Source organism: Ursus arctos, unplaced genomic scaffold (assembly GCF_023065955.2).
Source record: "Ursus arctos isolate Adak ecotype North America unplaced genomic scaffold, UrsArc2.0 scaffold_5, whole genome shotgun sequence".
In the NCBI taxonomy this organism is placed as follows: domain Eukaryota; kingdom Metazoa; phylum Chordata; class Mammalia; order Carnivora; family Ursidae; genus Ursus; species Ursus arctos.
In genome coordinates this window covers 24,355,797-24,376,581 of record NW_026623067.1, presented here as the reverse complement: position 1 = coordinate 24,376,581, position 20,785 = coordinate 24,355,797, and the positions used below count along the sequence as shown (strand labels likewise).

The 20,785-nt window shown below is 43.5% G+C and overlaps 1 protein-coding gene across 13 annotated transcripts in view; it reads left to right on the top strand.

Annotated features, from left to right (window-relative positions):
* ZNF608 (zinc finger protein 608) overlaps positions 1–20,785 on the top strand; it is a 745,410-nt gene that overhangs the window by 390,646 nt on the left and 333,979 nt on the right. The window lies entirely within an intron of this gene.

Below are 20,785 nucleotides of genomic sequence, written 5' to 3'. Positions count from 1 at the left end.
GTAAGTAGGAAATGTGGCAGGTGACAGTGTGGCAGGGCGCACAGAGGAGAAGGGTCAGCCTGGGGAAGGGAGAGAAAGCAATTGTGTGCATGTCAAATTCAGGCATGTTCGCCCCCCCCCCCCCCCAGCAGAGCCCTGGCCCTCCAGCTGGAGGTGCGGAATCTCTTGGGGGTGCTTCCCATAAGGAGTTTCCCATGTGCAAGGTAGGCAGCGACATTAACAAACCCATTACAGCGTGCAGCCAGGACACCAGGGCCAGAGCGCAGGTGAGAGTAAAATGGGACAGCGGGTTCTGTGGAGAGCTGGAGAAACAAAGGCAGACCATGTCGTCCTCAGTAAACCCGGGGAGTCGCAGCAGCAAGCAGCCTTCCACAAGGCGCATGCGCCGGAGCGCTGAGCGCCGCCACGGTTCCGGATGTGTCTGTTTCAGTGTTAGTTCCCAACCCCCCAGGCCCTTTGGATCAAATTCGGCTTGCAGGTCTCAAGTGGGCTAGAACTTTGAAAGTTGGAGTTGAATAGAGGTATGATCTTCTTCCTGTCTGTTGGAACTTCTCATAATTGAGAGTTCTTTGGAATGCCAATAAATGTTTATTTGATGATATTTATCAAATGCGTTTATAGATACTACGGGAAGAGGGCAAGATACCGTTTCCTCTGACAGGTCTCTCTAATAGACAGCCTGCAGTTTTTATTGGCACATGAAAGTGAATTCTTTTTGTTGTTGTTGTTGTTTTGTTTTGCTTATGTTCTTTGGAATTTTTCTTTATTATTTTTTATTACTTCCAATCTTACTGATCAGCAAATCATCCCAATGAGGGTTGTCAGATTTAGCAAATAAAAACACAGGGCTAGTTACATTTCAATGTCAGATAAACAATGTTTTTTAGTATTAATGTGTTCCAGATGTTGCATATCTCAAATGTATAGGAGTCTCGCTGCATTAGGAAGTATGTCTTTTTAAAAAAAAATACTTATGGGTTGCCAAATTTAGCAAATAAAAATGTAGGATCCCCAGTTAAATTTGAATTTTGCATAATAACAAATAACTTTTTAGTTATTAGGCATTCTTATACTAAAATTTATTTGTTGTTTATTCGAAATTCAAATTGAATGGGGTGTCCTGTCCTTAATGTGGCAACCTAAATCCCAATGCTGAGTATATTCTTTTGTCTTTCTTCTTTTTGAATCCCGTATAAAGTGTTATGTACAAGGTGTTATGGACGGAATGTTTGTGTAGCCCCCCCCCCCATCGAAATTTGTATAAGGAAGCCCTAACACCCAATGTGATGGAATTTGGAGATGGAGCTTGTGGAAGGAGATTAGGGATAGATGAAATTATGAGAATGAGACCCCACCTATGGGATTAGTGCCCTTATAAGAAGAGACACCAGAGAGCTCGTGTGCCTGCTGTCTCGCTGCCTCCCTCCTTGCAACACAAAGGAAAGGTCACACAAGCACATAGCAGGATGGTGGCCACCTATAAGCCAACGGAAGAGCCCTACAGAATAGAAGCCAGCCATGCTGGCAGGCTGATCTTGGATTCCCAGTTTCCAGAACTAGAACGGTGAGCATCTAAATTTCTGTCAGTTAAGCCCCACAGTCTATGGCAACCCAAGCTGACTAAAACAGAATCCATGGTTGAGATGTTGTGAAAGGATTCAGAGTGAATAACCGGGGGAGTCTGCCCTCAAGGAGGTCTCTCTAGAGAAAACAGAAGTATGCACAATGGTACTTGGTCTGCTGTGCTGTCCAAATCTCTCCTGTATCTGCTGCCTCCTGTTCCAGCCTGGGTTCTGCCCTAGATGGACCCTGCATGATTGTCATCCCCATGTCATGCCGAACTGTGTCACACCTGCCCCCAGTGTCCTTCTTCCCGGGTTCCCTGTGGTCCAGACCATCCTCACCACTGCCAGCTGAGGGAATTTCTAAAACCTGGGTCTGATCCCATGGTCCTCTGGGGAAAAGGCATCAGTGATTCTTTGTTTCCTCTGAGATCAAGGGCAAGCTCCACAGTATCACAACGTTCGGTCCTCCCAGCCTCCTTGACCCCCTCTGCCTGCTAGCTACCCTCTTTCTCTTTGAATCCTGTCCTCAAGTAGTAGCACCGGTTACGGGTTGAATTGCTGGAGTCTTAACCCAATACCTGCGAATATGACCCTATTTGAAAATAACTTCTTTACAAGTAAAATTAAGTCTGTTAGAACAGGCCCTCCGGTATGACTGAGGCTCTGATAAAAAGGGGCAATTTGGACATAGAGACAGACATGGAAGGAAGGAAGGAAGGAAGGAAGGAAGGAAGGAAGGAAGGAAGGAAGGGAGGGAGGGAGGAAGGAAGGGGATGTAGAGAGACACAGGGAGAAATCATCACAAGATGTGGATTTGTAGCAAATCATCTAAAAGCGAAGGAAAGGCAAAGCTTGCCACCAACCACCAGCATCTAGGAAGAGGCCTGGAGTGGTTCCCCGACAGGTGTGGGAGGGAGCATGGCCCTCCTTGCTGACATCTTGTTTTTGGACTTGCGGCCTCCGGTGTGGTAGGGCAATGCATCTCGATTGCTTTAAGTCACCCAGTTCATGGTTCTGTATTCCAGCTGCCTTAGGAAATGAATGTGCCTTCTGACTTGTTTTTTTCTTGAATGTGGCATGCCGCTTCATGTCCTCTAATCTGCAGTGTCCTGACCCCCCCCCCCCCCCCCAGTTGACTCCATGGCCTCGCAAAGACTCTGGGACACCTTCCCTGAGCATGTGCCCTCCAGGCAGAATAAATCGGTCTTTTAGCCACACGCACAGAGAAATTTGTTCGCACCTCTCCTCTCGCGTTCTTATATGCTATTGTTTCCAGTCATTTAACGCCTAATGAACGTCGCAAATATTCGTTGGCCATGCGAAGTGCGTAACACAGTACTGATATTTGTACACTGCCATTTAGCTTTCCCATAAACTCCGTGCAAAGCAGCTTTTATTAGTGGTTCTGTTTACAGACGGGAAGCTTAATGTTGGAGAGTTCAGTAAACTGTGCAAGATCGTGTATCTCTAAGTAGCAAAGCCAGGATTCAAGTTCAGGCCGTCTCATTGCACCGTCAACCACGCGGGCACACAGCCTTCCCCATATGTGTCTTTCTTTCCCTTTTCAGAGATTGGATACCTTCCTTTCAACTTCCTACTCTAGCCTCCCACCTGGAACAGTCAGTTCATGGTCTGTGAAATTTCAGGGTATTTGACCACATTCAGTTGCAATGACTATAAAACAGGTAGTATGTTTTAGGTGAAGAGGATAGAACAAATTGCAAAGGAGAGAGATCATATTTACTAGAAAATTGCCAAAGGTTTTAGTAGATACGTGATTGCAATATTTGTCACGTAATCATTCTTCCTGTTTTGAAGAATACTACTGAGTTACCACTAAGATAAAATAATGTATCTCTTCAGTATTTACCATATTTTCCCAAACTTTTTATTGATTCTTGCTTCATTTCAGATACTTTTTTCCAGTATCTCCACTGACTTAAATTGGGGTAACGCTAGAAAAATTAGTATTTCTATGTGAGATATAAAATTGAAAAAAAATTGAATATCCTTAGAATTTCAGAAGTATTTTCCACTAAATAAGCTTTTGTTGCAAGTTTATTAGGTGCATAGTAATGTTCTAAGTGGCTAAGAATATGGTTGATGTAATAAATGAGGAAGGTTATATCACCTTTAAGGGTGTCAAGATTTACAAATATTTATTTGGATCTGTTCAAGGCAATAAGGATGACCGTTTTTTCTTAGGTCTTCAAAAGACATTCCATTTTGTTGCTAAAACTCCTGGATGTCTCCTGGAAAAGAAGGATGTTCTTTTGGGTGTTAACAAGTATTACCCGAAAAAAGTATTCAAGCATAGGAAATAAAAACTAAATCAATCACTATTATTAATTTGTTATAACTGCAGGATTTCTCAGAGGCTTTATTTGCTAGCAGTCTTTTTTTTTTTTTTTTTAATGTTTCAAGTTTTTATTTGAATTCCAGTTAACACACAGGGTAATATTAGTTTAAGGAGTAGAATTGAGTGATTCCTCACTTACATACAACACTCGATGCTCATCACAAAAAAATGTCCTCTTTAATTCCCATCACTCACTTAATAAAAAAATCTCCCAACAAGCAGAAGTCTAGATCCAGATGGCTTCCCAGGGGAATTCTATCAGACGTTTAAAGAAGAGTTAATACCCATCTTTCTCAAACTGCTCCAAAAAATGGAAAGGGAAGGAAAACTCCCAAACTCATTCTATGAGGCCCAGCATGACCTTGATTTTAAAACCAGACAAAGACCCCAGTAAAAAGGAGAATTACAGGCCAACATCCCTGATAAACGTGGATGCAGAAATTCTCACCAAGATACTAGCAAATTGAATCCAACAGCATATTAAAAGAATTATTCACCATGATCAAGTGGGACTTACTCCTGGGCTTGCAAGGGTGGTTCAGTATTTGCAAATCAATCAATGTGACACACCACATAAATAAAAGAAAGGATGAGAACCATATGATCTTCTCAATAGATGCAGAAGAAGCATTTGACAAAGGACAGCATCCATTCTTGATAAACACCCTCAACAAACATCATAAAGGCCATACACGAAAGACCCACAGCTAATATCATCCTCAATGGGGAACAAATGAAAGCCCTTCTCCTACGGTCAGGAACAAGACAGTGATGTCCACTGTCACCATTGCTGTTGAACACACTCCTTGAAGTCCTAGCTTCAGCAATCAGACAGGAAGGAAGGAAGGAAGGAAGGAAGGAAGGAAGGAAGGAAGGAAGGAAGGAAAGAAGGGAGGGAGGGAGGAAGGAGAAGAGAAGAGAAAAAGAAAAAGAAAAAAAGCGTTCCAAATTGGCAAAGAAGTAGTCAAACTTTCACTCTTTGCAGATGACATGATATTCTACGTAGAAAACCCAAAAAGACTCCATCAAAAAATTGCTAAAACTGACACAAGAATTCAGTAATGTTGTAGGATACAAACTCAATGTACAGAAATCTATCAAATTTCTGTACACTAATAATGAAGGCACAAAAAGAAAAATCAAAGAATCGATCCCATTTACAATTACACCAAAAACCATAAGATGCCTGAGAATAAACCTAACGAAAAAAGTAAAAGATCTGTACTCTGAAAAATATAGAACACTTTTTTTTTTAAGATTTTATTTATTTATTTGACAGAGACAGCCAGCGAGAGAGAGAACACAAGCAGGGGGAGTGGGAGAGGAAGAAGCAGGCTCATAGCGGAGGAGCCTGATGTGGGGCTCGATCCCATAACGCCGGGATCACGCCCTGAGCCGAAGGCAGACGCTTAACGACTGAGCCACCCAGGCGCCCCAAAATATAGAACACTTAGGAATGGAAGAGGACACAAAGAAATGGAAAAAACATTGCATGCTCTTGGATCAGAAGAATAAATATTGTTAAAATGTCTATACTACCCAAAGCTATGTACACATTTAATGCACTCGCTATCAAAATAGCACCAGTATCTTTCATAGAGCTAGAACAAACCATCCTAATGTTCTTATGTAACCACAAAAGACCCCAAATAGCCAAAGCAATCTTGAAAAAGGAAAGCAAAGCTGGGAGGATCACAATTTTGGACTTAAAGCTCTATTACAAAGCTGTAGTCCTCAAGACAGTATGACACTGGCACCAAAATGGACACATAGATTAACGGAACAGAAGAGAAAACCTAGAAATGGATCCATAACTATATGTTCAACTAATCTTCGATAAAGCAGAAAAGAATATCCAATGGAAAAAACAGTCTCTTCAACAAATGGTTTTCGGAAAATTGGAGAGCGACATGCAGAAGAATGAAACTGGACCACTTTTTTACACCAGACACAAAAATAAACTCAAAATGGATGAAAGACCTAAATGTGAAACAGGAAACCGTCAAAATCCTAGAGGAGAACACAGACAGCAACCTCTTTGACCTTGGCCTTAGCAACTTCTTGCGAGACATGTCTCCAGAGGCAAGGGAAACAAAAGCAAAAATGAACAATTGGGACCTCATCAAGATAAAAAGTTTCTGCACAGCAAAAGAAACACTCAACAAAACTAAAAGGCAACCAGTGGAATGGGAGAAGATGTTTGCAAATGACCTATCCATTAGTAGTCATTTTAAATCCTTAGAATAAGAAATTGAAGCATTTTGCATATCGTTTATTTTTCTCCTTCACCTTCTCAATGAGGTGATCCAAGAAAAACATTTACCACCTTTTGGTTTATTATTCATTTGCTAGAGATTAGAAGGAAACTGGGTTGCTTATGTTTTGGGTTTTTTTTTTTTTTTTTTGGCCATTTAAAAAATTATGTTTTGAATAATATTTGTCTGGAATAACTTCCATTGAGTTACCAAGTTTATTAATAATTTAAGACTTATATACTATGCCATCTTATACATAAATCCTTCATCAGGCAGACACGTTCCAGTGTTTCTTTTTCTCAGTGAGAAAATTACAACTGAACACTGGACTTTCTGTCTACTACTGCATTTTCTTCTTGAATTTAGATCTGGAAGCGTATTTAAACATCATATCTTTATAAGTGGATCAATGAATAAGTGAACTAAACAAATAACGTACTTACCATATCTTGGAAATTTAGGAAGGCCGTCATGTAGAGCTTTACTAGAGAGGAATAGTGTGTGGGTTGAATTGTTTAGCAGATTGATCCCCACAATTAGAGGTGAATGTCTTCTAATCCTTGTAGTAAATCTCTTGGTGAAATACACAAAAAATAGTCCTGCTCTGGCTTTTTTTTTTTCCTCTCTTCCCAAACGTCAGAATTTTCATTGTTTAAACCCCAACAAAATGCACCAACCTGAATGAAGAATGACGTTTCCAGGCCCATGAGTCACCATGCTTCCAGAATATTCTAGGGCCACTTTTAGAAATAGCGACAGTTCCCAATTTGAAAGTCTTTCGATTTTACCAACAGTCTTAATTTTGTTGATTGGTAAGCTAAATGCAGAATCTTACCATTTACCTACTATTTAGTTTTTAGCATCTTTTCACATGCCTAAACGAACATGCAGTTCTTTTGATTTTCACTATTTACCCCTTCTCAGCTCTTCAGTTTTTGTGATTTCATTTGTTAAGGCTGAATTCGGTTACTTTGTAATGGCACATTAGTAATATACAAAAAGCTACACGAAGGCCTTCCTAAATTTCTTTTTTTTTTTTTAAAGATTTTATTTATTTATTTGACAGAGACAGACAGCGAGAGAGGGAACACAAGCAGGGGGAGTGGGAGAGGAAGAAGCAGACTCCTAGTGTAGGAGCCTGATGTGGGGCTCCATCCCAGAACGCTGGGATCACGCCCTGAGCCGAAGGCAGACGCTTAATGACTGCCCCACCCAGGCGCCCCCCTTCCTAAATTTCTAATGCAGTAGTTGTTCAAGCCAGGCAATAAGTGTGTAGAAATATTGAATAAATATTTGTTGCGGGAAACTAAGGTTTGGAGGACAGCATATTTGACAGCAGTTTTTCCTGAGAATTCATAGACATTCTTCTTGCCATTGTGAACCACCATGCCCAGTATAGACTTACATCCTTTCTGCTATAAATAACCTAGAGACTGGGAATAAGAACAGGTTTGTTTCTATTTTCAGCCCCTCCTTCCTTCCTTCCCTCTCTGACTTTCTACCTTTTGTAGAATTTTCTGGATACCTCGTCAGTATCCATTCTTTCCTTTCAACTTCTAGATATTTCCCTCTTGGTTGTTATGATGGAGTCGATGCCATGTCTTTGGTCCACACGTGGATCTTTATTGGCTTAGGCCGGTCAGTATAATCTTATTCCCCTTTTCCCAGTCATGGTTCACAAATAAGGGACAGTCCCTCAAGTTTAAATTGGCCTTTTGTTATCCCCTGGGTGGTGAGATTATGCAAATAGAATGTCGGGCCCTGAGGAAGTCATTTTACTACCAAGGAGAAAGCCAACCCAAAGATAAAGCTGCTTTGGAGGAGGACAGACCTAAGAGAATCCGAGAGAAATGAGGGTAGATCTGATCAAATCCTTTGAATCTTACCTTGTGAATTTTTCATTTGTATGGTCCAATATATTAATATGCAAGCCAGTTTATGGTGGACTTTCAGTTACTTGCTATGGAAAGTATTCTCCATGATATATCCTTCCTCTTCTCAGTAAGAATGTATTGAATACCTACTATATATCAAAGTTGTATATTACATGTATCAAGGAATACAAAAAAGTAAAATCTCTCCTAGAAAGAAACTATACCTTCATTTTTTGTTCTACAGAGTCCATTTATCCCACTTCCGCCCCTCTTTTACTAGGGACATTTTGTTCTCTTTTGGTCCCATTGCTGCTCTGGATGTTGAGATCATCAGGGTAGCCTGACCTTCTGTGTTAGAACTCATATATTTGAGGAGAAGAATTACATACCATTCGGATTAAAAGATGTCTAGGGCCAAATGCACCACTCCCGAGGTCTCCTTTGATTCACTGATCTCTAGGAGAGGAAAAGCCTTTTATCTTGTCAGAGTAGAGAGATTTGATGTGGATCATCCTTCTCTTAATACTGTCTCTTTGCATCCAGTGAGGCCCAGCTGTCACAGTGGAAAGTGGAGGAGAGATGGAATAAAAAAGGAAACTTGCTGTGTGTGGGTAGTGTTGGAGCCAGAGACCACATTCATCCAACGATGATAATGGTTGTAGACCCAGGAGAGCGAGTCCACACTGTTCCACCTAGCACAGTGTTGTCGCAGTGACAATAGAAGCTAGGAACATTAAGAACTAGATCAAATACCAGGCATCCTGTGCTGATTGCCCATTCATTATTTCAAACGTCCATTGAGCTCCTAATACGTAGCACAGACTGGGAACCCAGCTGTGCATAGGACCCTCACTGTGCAAAGCTCACATTGTATTAGAGGGAATAGATACATAAACAAGTAGGTGCAAATGTAGAGTGAGAGACATTAGAACAAAAGCAAGGGAAAGCAATCCCTCTACCCAAGGGTCAAGAAAGGTTTGATGAAGAAGTCCGTGCCCAGACCGAGGGACAAAAAAATGGTCTTGTCCATGGTCCTGGCAGAACTGGAACCAAATCTGATCCCCTGATTCCTGGTCTGACATGTGTCTTAAAAGACAAATCATGCCACCCTGTTGTGAAGAGCCCACAGGAATTGATGGGAAAGAAATATCCAGAAGAATGGAGCTGGCAATGAGGACTAATTTTGAGAAAAGAGGCACCGGTACATCCAGACCTACAAATACCAGTACAGGGGTAATCATTGGGAAGCTTGATGAAGCAGGAAACTGGGTTAAAGCTGAAAGGCAGTGCCTCCGTGGAGAAGTCACATGTTCAGTTGTCCTCCAAAAGTAATCCATATGAGCAAACTGCCACAGAGCCAGGGCAGCTGATTACGAGTTGGGAGTGGACAAATTGCTCTCAATTGATGTGCTATCAGGCTAGAGAATTGCTCTAAAGACATGCCATCAGATTCTTCTGGTTGCCATCTTTTCTGTATCTTTGGTGGCTTGGGGTTCCTAGATGAGCAATCTATAAAGACACACTCTGCCCTGACCCTTTGTAGAAATTCCTAAAGAGAAAAGGGGAGATTTTAGTGATCATTCAACAAATTGATTTTGAGGGCCTACTTTGTGGTAGGTACTATACTAGGTACTTTGTTTTTTAATTTTTCCCAAATTATTTATTCTTATACCTTCTCCCTCATACAGAAGTTGGACTGCTAACAAACATAAGTAAAACATAAGATGGCATAAGTTTACAACTGTTTTTCCTGCTCCTGCTTTTAACTCTGTGCAGTTCTCTTTTTTAAATTGGAGGGACTCTACAACTTCCCCATCCTTTCAGTTGTGAAAATAGAGGCCATTCTGGTTGTAACTGCAGTCCGTAAATTCCAACTCAGATCAGCAGGTTTAATTCTCCGATCTCCAATTTAAATATGTCCTGGACAGTTTAGATGTAAAGTTAGAAGGAGTCAGCATGAAGAAGAGAGGAGGTGAAATGGATCTGGCTCGTCACTGCTCCCTTCTCTCTTGTTTCTCCTCTGATCTCCTCCTGTGGCAGGAATGAAGAGAATAGATGGGGGAGGCAAAGATGGCCGTCTGTTACTGGTTAGTTAAAACATCCATGGCAAAAAGTGGCCCAGGCTTGTGCGTCTCTGGTTTTATCTAGTTCCATATGCTGCTGTTAACCTCTGCTGATGTAGTGGGCTTGAGTAGGTGAATATAGTGACCTTGGGGCGATGCTGACATCCAGCCACCCCAGTCACCAAAGACATCTGAGCCACAAGGATCATTGAGCCTTCCAGAGGCTGTCTCCTCTTTTTGAAATCATGCTCACTATTTCTACAGGATTGAGCACTGTGTTTCTACCTGTTACCCCTCAGGAGGAACAAAAGGAAAATCATCACCTAGTGCTAAAGACCGTCCACTCCCCCAAATTGGTCTGTCGAGACCTCAGTCCCTAATGTGACTGCATTTGGCAATAGGACCTATTAGAAGGTAATTAAGGCTCAGTGAGGTCCTGAGGGTGGGGACCTCATATGTTAGGGTTGGTGTCCTTCTAAGAAGAGACACCAGTGAGCTCTCCCTCTCCTTTCCTCCTTACCCCAAGCGCACAGAGAGGCCATGTGAGGACACAACAAGATGGAGGCCACCTACAAGCCAAGAGAAGATGCCTCAAAATGAGCCGACCTTTTTGGCCTCTTAATCTTGGACTTCCAAGCCTCCCGAACTGTGCGAGAGAAATTTCTGTTGGCTAAGCCACCCAGACTGCAGTGTTTGGCTCTGGCCACTCAAGCAGACCCATACGCCTAGGAACACCTCATTCCCACAGGTTGATGATGACTATTTTAAATTTCATTTCTCCATTCTCTTGTCTCCTACACTTCTACAAACTCGGGTGATGGTGGCCATGGTGGTGTAGTCATGCCAGCACCGGAGCTGTCTTCATAAACCCCAGGAAATTGCTCCGAGGGGCAGTGGTTAACTGGGGGCTCTACCTTGGGCCTTTACTGCACTTTTTGGATCAATCCCACTCCACATCCTTTGGGTTTCCCGTCTGTCCACATAGAAATGGAAACAACATAACTTGCTTAGCGTGGGTTATTTCTACCTGGGTGTGTAAACCTTACCTCTCCGTTCTCATTGTCGATTCCTTGAAGCCCGTGCTCTAAAGAGCCTGGTATTGTCCTTGCTGGTGGGGAGAAAGAGCTTTGCTATTTGACTTATCTGGGAAACGGTATCTCATGTGAGTTCCTCTGCCTTCGGTTGCATTTGTCACCTGCTGGGATCACCATCGCGAGCCCTGCTTCACCCCCAGGAATGTTTAAAACATAATAACTCCCTGGGAAAGGGCGGGAATCATCAGTCGCATGGAATTTGCTTACCCATGCATTCTAACTTGCCCCATAAACCCGGCTCTTGATTACATAGAAACCAAGTGCGGACACGGCAGCTCAGTTGAACCCGGAGCTTTGCTTGCTCTTGTTTGAATCCTACAGTCTGGTCGCTCTGTTTCTTTTCCAAGCACACACTGCCTGGAAACCACAGTTGCTGCAGAGAGTGACAAGGGGTCCTCCCTAGGCCACAGATTCCCGAATCAGGAACAGGTGCAGTCACACCCCCTCCGCAAACAAAGATATTTTGTCTGAATGGGCACAACGTGGAAGAATGGGATGTATTAATAGCTAAATAGTGTCTTTATTAACAGCAGAACAGCTGGCCGTTCTATATGACAGCGCTCATTCCAATCCATTTTATCCAATTGCAGACTGATAAGCACGCTCCACCAGGGAACGAAGGGGACCACACGCAAGCAATCAGCCATTCAGCAGCTCTCTAATTGCCTCGCAGTTGGAAGTGTGTTCTCCTCAGCCACTGTTACTCTTTCAGGAGGAACTGTTGGTGCACTAGTCTATCTAGAATCAAGTGCCGCTAATGCAGATAAGCCGCTTGAAGAAACTTCCTTTGTTTTAGAAGGCCTGGCAAGCCAGTCTCCATTGGGGCGCTCCCTAGTCTGGGCCGATCAGAAATCCCTGGTGCTGGGTGCCAGGACGGAGGCTGATGCAGGGTCTCAGCACCTCTGTTATCTCCTAGCAAAGTGATTCCCCTAAAGAGGGAAAAATAAACTCCCAACTCATAAAGATCCTGTTAGCCCCTGCTTGAGAACCTTTCTTCGGGGCGTCCTACTGAGCGAAAGAATGGATTGTGAGTCAGTGCAGGTGTTGAAATGCCTGCTGCTCTAGTCCCAGTCTCTGAGCAGTGGGAAGAGGCCCTGGGAGGTATCCGTGTCAGGGTATAATCAGGTTACACAGGTAAGAGGCAGGAAAGATGGCAAGGAATTGCAGGGGGGGCCAAAATCACAACCCACGGAGCACATTTAAAACAAGACCCTGGCCATCGAGGCAGGCATAAAAATACCAATAAGTCATTCCCTTGGCGTATTTAAGGGGGGGGGGGGTGAGACGTGATTCAAGTCATCCTCAATGTCAAAGAAAGGAGGCTGGGTTCGTTTCTTATTCTTTTCAACCACTGTTTAATTTTCTCCGTGTGTTTATTTTATTTGCAGTTTACCCAGCCTAAGAAAATATTGTTTGCAGAGCATTGTATTTCTGCCTTTTTACAGGGTAATTCCTGTTTGGTGAGTTTTCAAAGTATCCTTCGGGGAGAATATTAAAAAGCTCTTGGCTGTATTTAGCCCAGACAAATACAGGCAGATACGAAATTATAAAATCTTCCTGATTTGCAGGGCTTCCTTTGTTCTCCCTGATCATTTGGGGATTAAATGCCTCCGAGGAATAAGAGTTATTGTTTAGTATTTGCCAATCAGGCCACTGATGCATCTCGAGCTCACCCAAGTTTTTGTTGGGCCCCTTGTTTTGTCCTCGTTAGCATGCACCTCCAGATAATAAAATGATAGGTGACTCCAATTGATCTATGCCCATTTTTTTTTAATTCCCCCCACATGGCTTTCAAGCAATTTTTTTTTCCCCATCCCTAGTGATGGTTCTTTCTGAATAAAGAAACACATCTTGGCCATGACAATAGATTCCGATGAGATGGAAATCTAGTTGTCGGAAATAAAATAGACCCCTTGAGAGCTCGGGACAGTGGAAATCACCCATTCACAAAGAAAGTCGCCCGAGCTTTCATGAAAGGCGACCGAGACGCAGGAGACCGAGCCAACAGACTCCAAAAGGAGGCAAAAGGTCATGTCTTTTATGGGAGCTCTTTCATGTTGTTTCCACGACGGGTTAAGGTTTCAGAGCAGTCTCAGCTCCCCACAAGAATTCTTAAATTCTCAGCCCTCCTGCCAAGAAAGTGAAGATATATGCATCTGTTTGGAAATCTCCCAAATGCGTGTGCGAACTGGGCCAAGCCGCCCTCCCTGCCAAACACAGCGAGCCGGTCCCAGCCTCACGCAGAGGACTTCATTTTCAGGGCGAAGACACCTGCAGACAATGCCAGGAAGGCAGGAGGGGGAGGCAAGGGCATTTTTGGCGACAGGATGCCAGGGTCTGCTTGAGTGGAATAAACAAATCAGATTCCTCTCTAGTTAGTGTGGCTATTTAAAGGGACATGCCAAAACACATGCTTTTTTTTTTTTAAATTAACATTATCTGCACACAAGACTAAATTTCTCCCCCCCCCCCCCACCCCTTACTCAACATTACTTTCTTGCTGTCTGGTTGGGTTCATAGTCATGATATCCCTGGCCCTTAGGATTCAGGGTTTCTTGACTATTTAAATCAGCACCTACCACTTCTCGGGACATGTGAGAGAGTTCAAAGAAGTCTCCATATTTACCTCTGCTTAGACCAGCATTTTCAAGGGAGTATCTGCCTCGTAGACCTTTTTGGAAGTGCATACCTGCATGTGATCCGGGGCAAGTCATCTCTTGTAGACAGTCATGGCCGCCATCTTTGCCCTCCTGTCTTACCTGGGCAGTATTTTCATCTCAAAGTATGGCATGTAGGAGTAGGAAAAAAAACTTGCATTTTTCTATCTTTTTAACCCTTTCCAAGTTGGACTTTCACAGGAGTCTTATGAGACAGGATAGTTATTCTTACATCAGTCTACACATGAAGGTACTAATGGCTCAAAGGACACACCCATAGTCAGTGGTCCCGGAAACTTCCCCACTAAGCTGGCCTTTGCCTTCATCAGACACTCATTAAGTTTTAGTAGAAGCAAGAGTTCAGAGAGGCCTTGAGTAAAATTGCATTGCTCCTGCAGTGTCAAAAGCCACGTGTCTCATCAGGATTTCCTGAGAGTGAAATGATCGCTGTCATCTTGGCAATTTCTTTCTTTTCTCTCAGTCCACCTGTGTACCCAGTCAGAGTCTAGCCAAGTTTTAGATCTTTTCTTCACAGACTTCTGGTGCTCTTCTCCAGCGTTACTTCTAAGGCACATTCTGTGAGATTCTGTGTCCTGGTTTGTTCACCTGTGGCCCGTTTCTTTTTCCACGTAAGTGATACGATTACATGAAAACGATGAATCCTCTAGCTCAGATGCCGTTCTCATTCTCAGAGCCGACCACAAGATGTTCTTGCCAATGCCGGCACAGCCATTTCCTACTTTGGCTATGAGAAAGGACAGAAAGCGCCATCTGGAAAGAGTGACTGCCCTTCCCCACGTGTCGGACTTGCCAGGGAGCCGCTGACCATGTGTGCCTGAGGACTGGCTCCCCTCTCCTTGTGGCACCAAGAGTGGCCACCCGCCCACAGCCTGCCTGTTCAGCCAGAGGTCCTGTCCCCACCAGGGGAAGGAGGAGGGGACAGGTGGCCTGACGGCAGTGAGTCTAAAGGGGGAGCTTGCTCCTTGATTAATGCCTTTGTGATTCTTTTAAATTCTCCGTGTGGCTTTGGTTTGGTCTTTAATATCCTGAGAGGACGACCTAGGAACTTGCTCCTTCTTTTATAAAGTGACTCCAAGGCTAATGTTGACATGGTCTGGGGTGAAACATGACCTCAGAGCCTGCTGAGAAGTGTCACACATACCACTAGATTCATTCAGCTTCTGAAAGAGTATAGTTTTAAACTGAGGAACAAATGACGTCGTAACTTTATGTTAGTTTCAGGTGTACAACATGAGCCGATATTTGTATCTACTACAAAACGTTCACCGCAAGAAGTCTAGTTAACCTCCATCGCCATACAGAGTTATAAAACAACTTTTTTTCTTGTGATGAGGACTTGTAAGATCTACTCTCTGAAGCAATTTTCAAATAGCGTAGTATTATTCACTGTAGTCCTCATGTGTTACATTCCCATGGCACTGATTTTATAACTGGGAATTTGTACCGTTTGACCACCTTCACCCATTTCACCTACCCCTCCTCTGGCAACCACCAATTTGTTCTCTGTATCTATGAGCTTAGGTTTTTCTGCAAGTGTATTTTTAATAATAAGAGATGAATTGGCTAAATAAATTATAGTATTTTTATTCAGCAAAATACCAAGCGCCTGCTGGAAAGGATGGGGGAGCACTGTATTTATTGACCTGGAAAGATACTCGTGACACAATAGCATGTATAAAATTATTCCACTTAAGTAAAATTATAGCTCTTTATATCCGTATATATTTATTTGTGTAGACAGCTATCTAGGAGGTTATTCATAAATTAAGTCTGGTCATCTCTGGGTGGTAGATTTTGATATGACTAAAAATTGTTTCCCGTTATAACTGTGTGAAGTGACAGATATATTAACTCACCTTACCGCGGTAATGATTTTGCAATATGTACATATATCAGATATTACACTGTAAACCTTAAAATTACACAATGGTTTATGCCAATCATATCTCAATACAGTTGGAAAACCTTTTATTCCCTAATAAGGTGTGTGTGTGTGTGTGTGTGTGTGTGTGTGATTTTAAAATTTCTCAGAGTGAGAAAATCTCGTATTTAGTAGCAGGAGAAGGTAAAGCTACCTTCATTTTGATAAAAGATTTCTTCTCTTGATTTTTTTCAGTGAGCAGCTTTGCAATTCCACCCTCTTGGGCAGTATCGGAAAGCATTGACACACTGTGTATTTGTGACTGAGGCATTTTTAGATGCCAGACAAGGAGTCATTTAGATGGACCTTAACCGTACCCTTCCTTAGCAAAACAAAGCGGGAGTAAGAAAGACACTGACGAGCACATAAAAACACAACTCACATATTCACCAAACAGGAATAGTCAGTGTTGCTCTAATCTCTGTTGTCTATTTCATTAGAAAGTCCGTGACGGTACCAATCACAATCAATTTGCATATAGAGGATCTGGGTAGGAAATTTTTAGTTGCTCCTACAGGGATCTTAGAATTCCAAGGATAGGCAAGACCCGTAAGGTCATTTAATTCAACTGCCCACCTAGTACCTGATTCCCTTCCTGCATGAAGCGCTTATATTTAATGAGAAGGGAGCAAGGTGCTGATAATTTACAGTCTGCCAGCACTCTCCGGAGAAAAGAACAGGCTTTCTAATCTCTCTGAGAATATGTTCAGAAAGCACTTAAGTTTGCTGGTGGTTCTCAAGTGAATTCTCATAGCGGTGTGGTCAGGAGCACTGGGGGGATTTTGAGGGGAAGCAGGGAGAAGGGGGTCTTCAGAAGTTCTTAGAGCATCGTTGGAAAAGCATGATGTGACTCCTAGATAAATAATGGGGATCAATGTATTTGTTGGTGATTAATAATACATAAAGGATCTGTGCACCTGTCCACAGTTAGGGAGGAAGGAACATTCAGGTGGGAGAGGAATCGAAGTATTTATGGAAGGAGGAAGGACACACAGAGGTAAACATTGCCTCTAGAAGTAAGAATGACAGGGGGGCAGGAGAAGATGGAGTAAAGCTAACATTCAGTTGAGAAGAGAAACTCAAATGACTTTTGAAAGGCCAATGCCGGGATGTCTCAACAGCAGCACACTGATTTTCTTTGACAGAAAAATCTCAGGTTCCACGAATCTGAAAGCATGTTATCTTCCATATTCATCCAACACACTCACTTACCACCCAGGTGCTCGATCTTTGTCCGCTTGTCCAGAGATTGAATGGTCTAAAAGGAAAAACAGAACAAAAATAGGGATCTTTACCCAGGGCTCCTACATGATCTGTGCAGAGATATCAGAGGCCCATGAACTTGGATGGGGGTGGGGGGAAAGCCAAACATCTTTATTTTGACGAACCTGTAACTAAAGTTGATGTTTCTTTCAATTAGGAGTGTAGGCAAAACCTCACACTAACTCGTGTCTCGGGTACTTGTGACTTTGTTACCAATGAGACTCACCGATACTTCTGTATCATACTCTAGTTTCTGCAGGAATGTCATTTCTGCCAATTACTCACCTCAGAATTACGATAGACGTTCGACCCTCTGCCCAGTTCTGTTATTTAATGGGTGAATGAATAAGCACATCCATTACTGTATCACAAATGGATTTGTTTAAAGCTTTTGATAAGTACTTTCAAGTAGAACTGATTTCCCTTGTATTCTCCTATATTTGATGCATGTAAGCGCATTGTTGTGAAAAGGGGTCCACGGGCTTCACCTGCTAAGATTCCCTACCTTAGGCGCAGAAAGAGCGTTCTAGCTAGAACAACACACGTGCTCTGAGGGCGTGTGAGCCCACCCTGTCTGAGGACACTTACTTACAGCTTACTTACAGACACTTACAGTGTCTCTTCTCTGATGTGCCTGAGATAGGCATTCTCCGGGGAGCATGGGGGCCAAATCCTGCAACCACGCAGGTGCGTGGGAAGGGAAGGCTTCCCTCTAACTGTCAAAGCGGGTGTCTTCGTTAGTTTTATTAATAAGCTTGGGCGGTAATACAAACTGATGAGAGTCCTCTGGAAAACGAAAGCATGTTAATACAAAATAATTTATTATGTCGATAATTATGTTCTCAGAGGAAACAGATGTATAGAAGTGATCCTCAGGGCACCTGCTCTGGGTCAGGGATGATGTAACTGTTTACCCAGTTGCCAACCACTCACATCACTGCTCGTGTTCTGCGTGTTCCCCTCTTTTCAGCAGGTATGATGATCCCAAGCCCAGTGGAAATCAGGCACGCTTAGGCGGGAAGGTACAAACCTCCGTTTGCTTTAAGCAATTGTATTTTGCTCACACTGTCTACGCCATCTTGTGCGTATAACACTCCAGTGACAATTCTGTCCAAATGGACAGACGGCAAGGAAGGGGCGGGGGGAGGGAAAGCTCCCATAGCTATGGTGTTTGTGTGTTTCCAACGAAGGACGTACCTACCCGGCTCTGGCTCTTTGAAGCAACCATCGCGTGGGGCTTACAAGCAGATGGTTCTCCACGTCAGGCCCACAGCTGTGTGTTTCTGGCACAAGAACAATGTTTGAATTCCATACAGAAATTTTGTGAGATATGTTTCTTGTTGCCTTTTCATGAATTTTATTTGGTAATTTTTTTTAAACCATAAAGAGTCTGGAGACCATATTGAGAAAATGCTGGCAAGGGAAAGCTTTTCGTTAGCTAGCCAGATTTATTTAAAGAGGCTCAATCACGTAGAATTCCTGGAAGAAGGGCTGCCCGCCCGTTGGCATTGATCGTGAGCCACGTACTTCAGCCACTGTCCTGCCCTCTTACTGTGAAATGCCTCGCCAAGCCAGGGAGGGGAGAGCGTTTCTGTAGGAAACAACTAGAAGGCTAGAACTCTTCAGTATTGAGCAAACTCACTTATTCTGAGTACATCCAGCGCATAGCATTTCAAACTGAGGGGGAAGGAAGTAGAAGACGTTCACAGGTTTTGGACCAAAAAAGTACCATGTTGCCTGATTTTATAGTCATGATGCCAGGTCATCCCTGGGTCTGCTGTGAAGGACTTCTGCCATCCTCATTCTAGGAGTACTCAGGATGAAATTATGGGATGCTCTCTATGTCCACTGTAGCCCATCTCCCTCTAGGGAAGCTTTCATCTTGCACATGGGGTGTGTGTGTGTGTGTGTGTGTGTGTGTGCAGGTGTGCACACGCACCCACACGTGGGTACCCAAACCCCCAGTTCCATTTTGTCTGGGAATTCCTGATTTTTTCCAAGATAACCCAGCAAGTCCGAGTCAACCCAGACATGGGACCTAGGCCTCTCTAATTTCGACCACATGTATAATTCAGCAGGACCCGCTGATGTATTTAAAGAATACTGAACTAGCCACTTTGTTTCAAGCAGAGATGTGAATTCTGTGTGGGTTGTAAAACATTTTTTTGTTTTGAAAGAAAATGCATACTTTCCCTATGGAAACCCTGTCATTTCCTCTGGTTCCCTAATCCTGAACTTGGTGTCTGAAATAAATTTTGGATGGTTTCCACCATGCTGTTGAAAGGCAAGGCCCCTGGAGACTGCTACTGTTATCAGAGAAAGGGGGTCCAGGGCCCTTGTGGGTGTTACTCGTTGGTGTGCCTGGCTGTCGGCAGCTCGCACCCGCACCGGGGCTCCCTCTGGGCCGTCTTTGGAGCCCTTCCTCTGACTGACAGGGCCCTGTAACCCAGGTCAGAGTTTCAGCACCTGCTTGGGGGAGCGGATTCCTCTGCTTCACGTTTGATGGATAAACCAGAAGAATTTGGCAGGGAGATCCGTGTTCATGGCTCTGGCCGGCTTTGCCTTTCATGATTTTCTTGCTTCTTCATTTTGTGTGGGATTGAACTTGAAAGTGAACTTGGTAATGCACTGGAGCCTATGGCAGCGGGCAAATGAGATGAAACTGCACGAAGGTCCAGCCGCTTAGGGCACACACACCAGAGCAGGTGTCGGAAAAAGGGAAATGACAAGGGCACTTTGGGGCTGACTTGTTTGGGACGGGAGCTGAGCTTCCCCCGAGGAGTTTTTCGGGGAGGCCATGACAGGAGGACGGGCCAAGAGTTGTAGCCACGTTCGCTTAGCTGGCTTTCCTGGAGCGAGATGGAAGTGTGCTCTCAGCTGGGTTTGCTGTGTTGCTTTGTTCGTAATCAAGAGGCTTTTCAGATTCAGCATTGGAAAAGAAAACGAGAATAACTAGTGATGGCAACAGCAAGACGATGACATCTCCAAAAAATCAGGAGCCCTGCCCTGCCTTCCCCCACCGTACCCATCCCCACCCTGTCCTGCCCAGATCACACCACCAGGCAGGCAACTTTGAGAGCAGAGGACATTTTAATTAATTAATTATATTCTTTTAAAGATTTTGTTTATTTATTTGTCAGAGAGAGAGAGAGCGAGCATGAGCAGGGGAGCTACAGAGGCAGAGGGAGAAGCAGGATCCCCGCTGAGCAGAGAGCCCGATGTGGGACTTGATCCCAGGACCCCGGGATCATGACCTGAGCCAGAGGCAGATGCTTAACCGACTGAGCCACCCAGGCATCCTGATTTTATTTATTATGTAATTCACCATAAAGGAATCCTATCCTTCTGATAATCTTACATTCCTGCGGCTTCTTTTGCAATACTTTCTTCCAGTCTGTGGCTTGATTTCTAATGCTCATGACAGTGTCTTGCTCAGAGCAGAAGTTTTGGATTTTAATCAAATTCGACTACGCGATTGTTTATTTCATGGATTGTGTCTTTGGCGTGGTATCTAAAAAGTCATCTCCATACCCAGCGTCATCTGGGCTTTCTCCTATGTTATGTTCCAGGAATTGTACAATTCTGTGTTTTCCATTTGGGTCGATGATCCATTTTTTTTTTTTTAAACAATATGAAGCTATCGATGATCCATCCTGAGTTAATTTTTGTGATGAGTGTAAGGCCTGTGTCTAGAGCCATATTTTTTGGCGTGT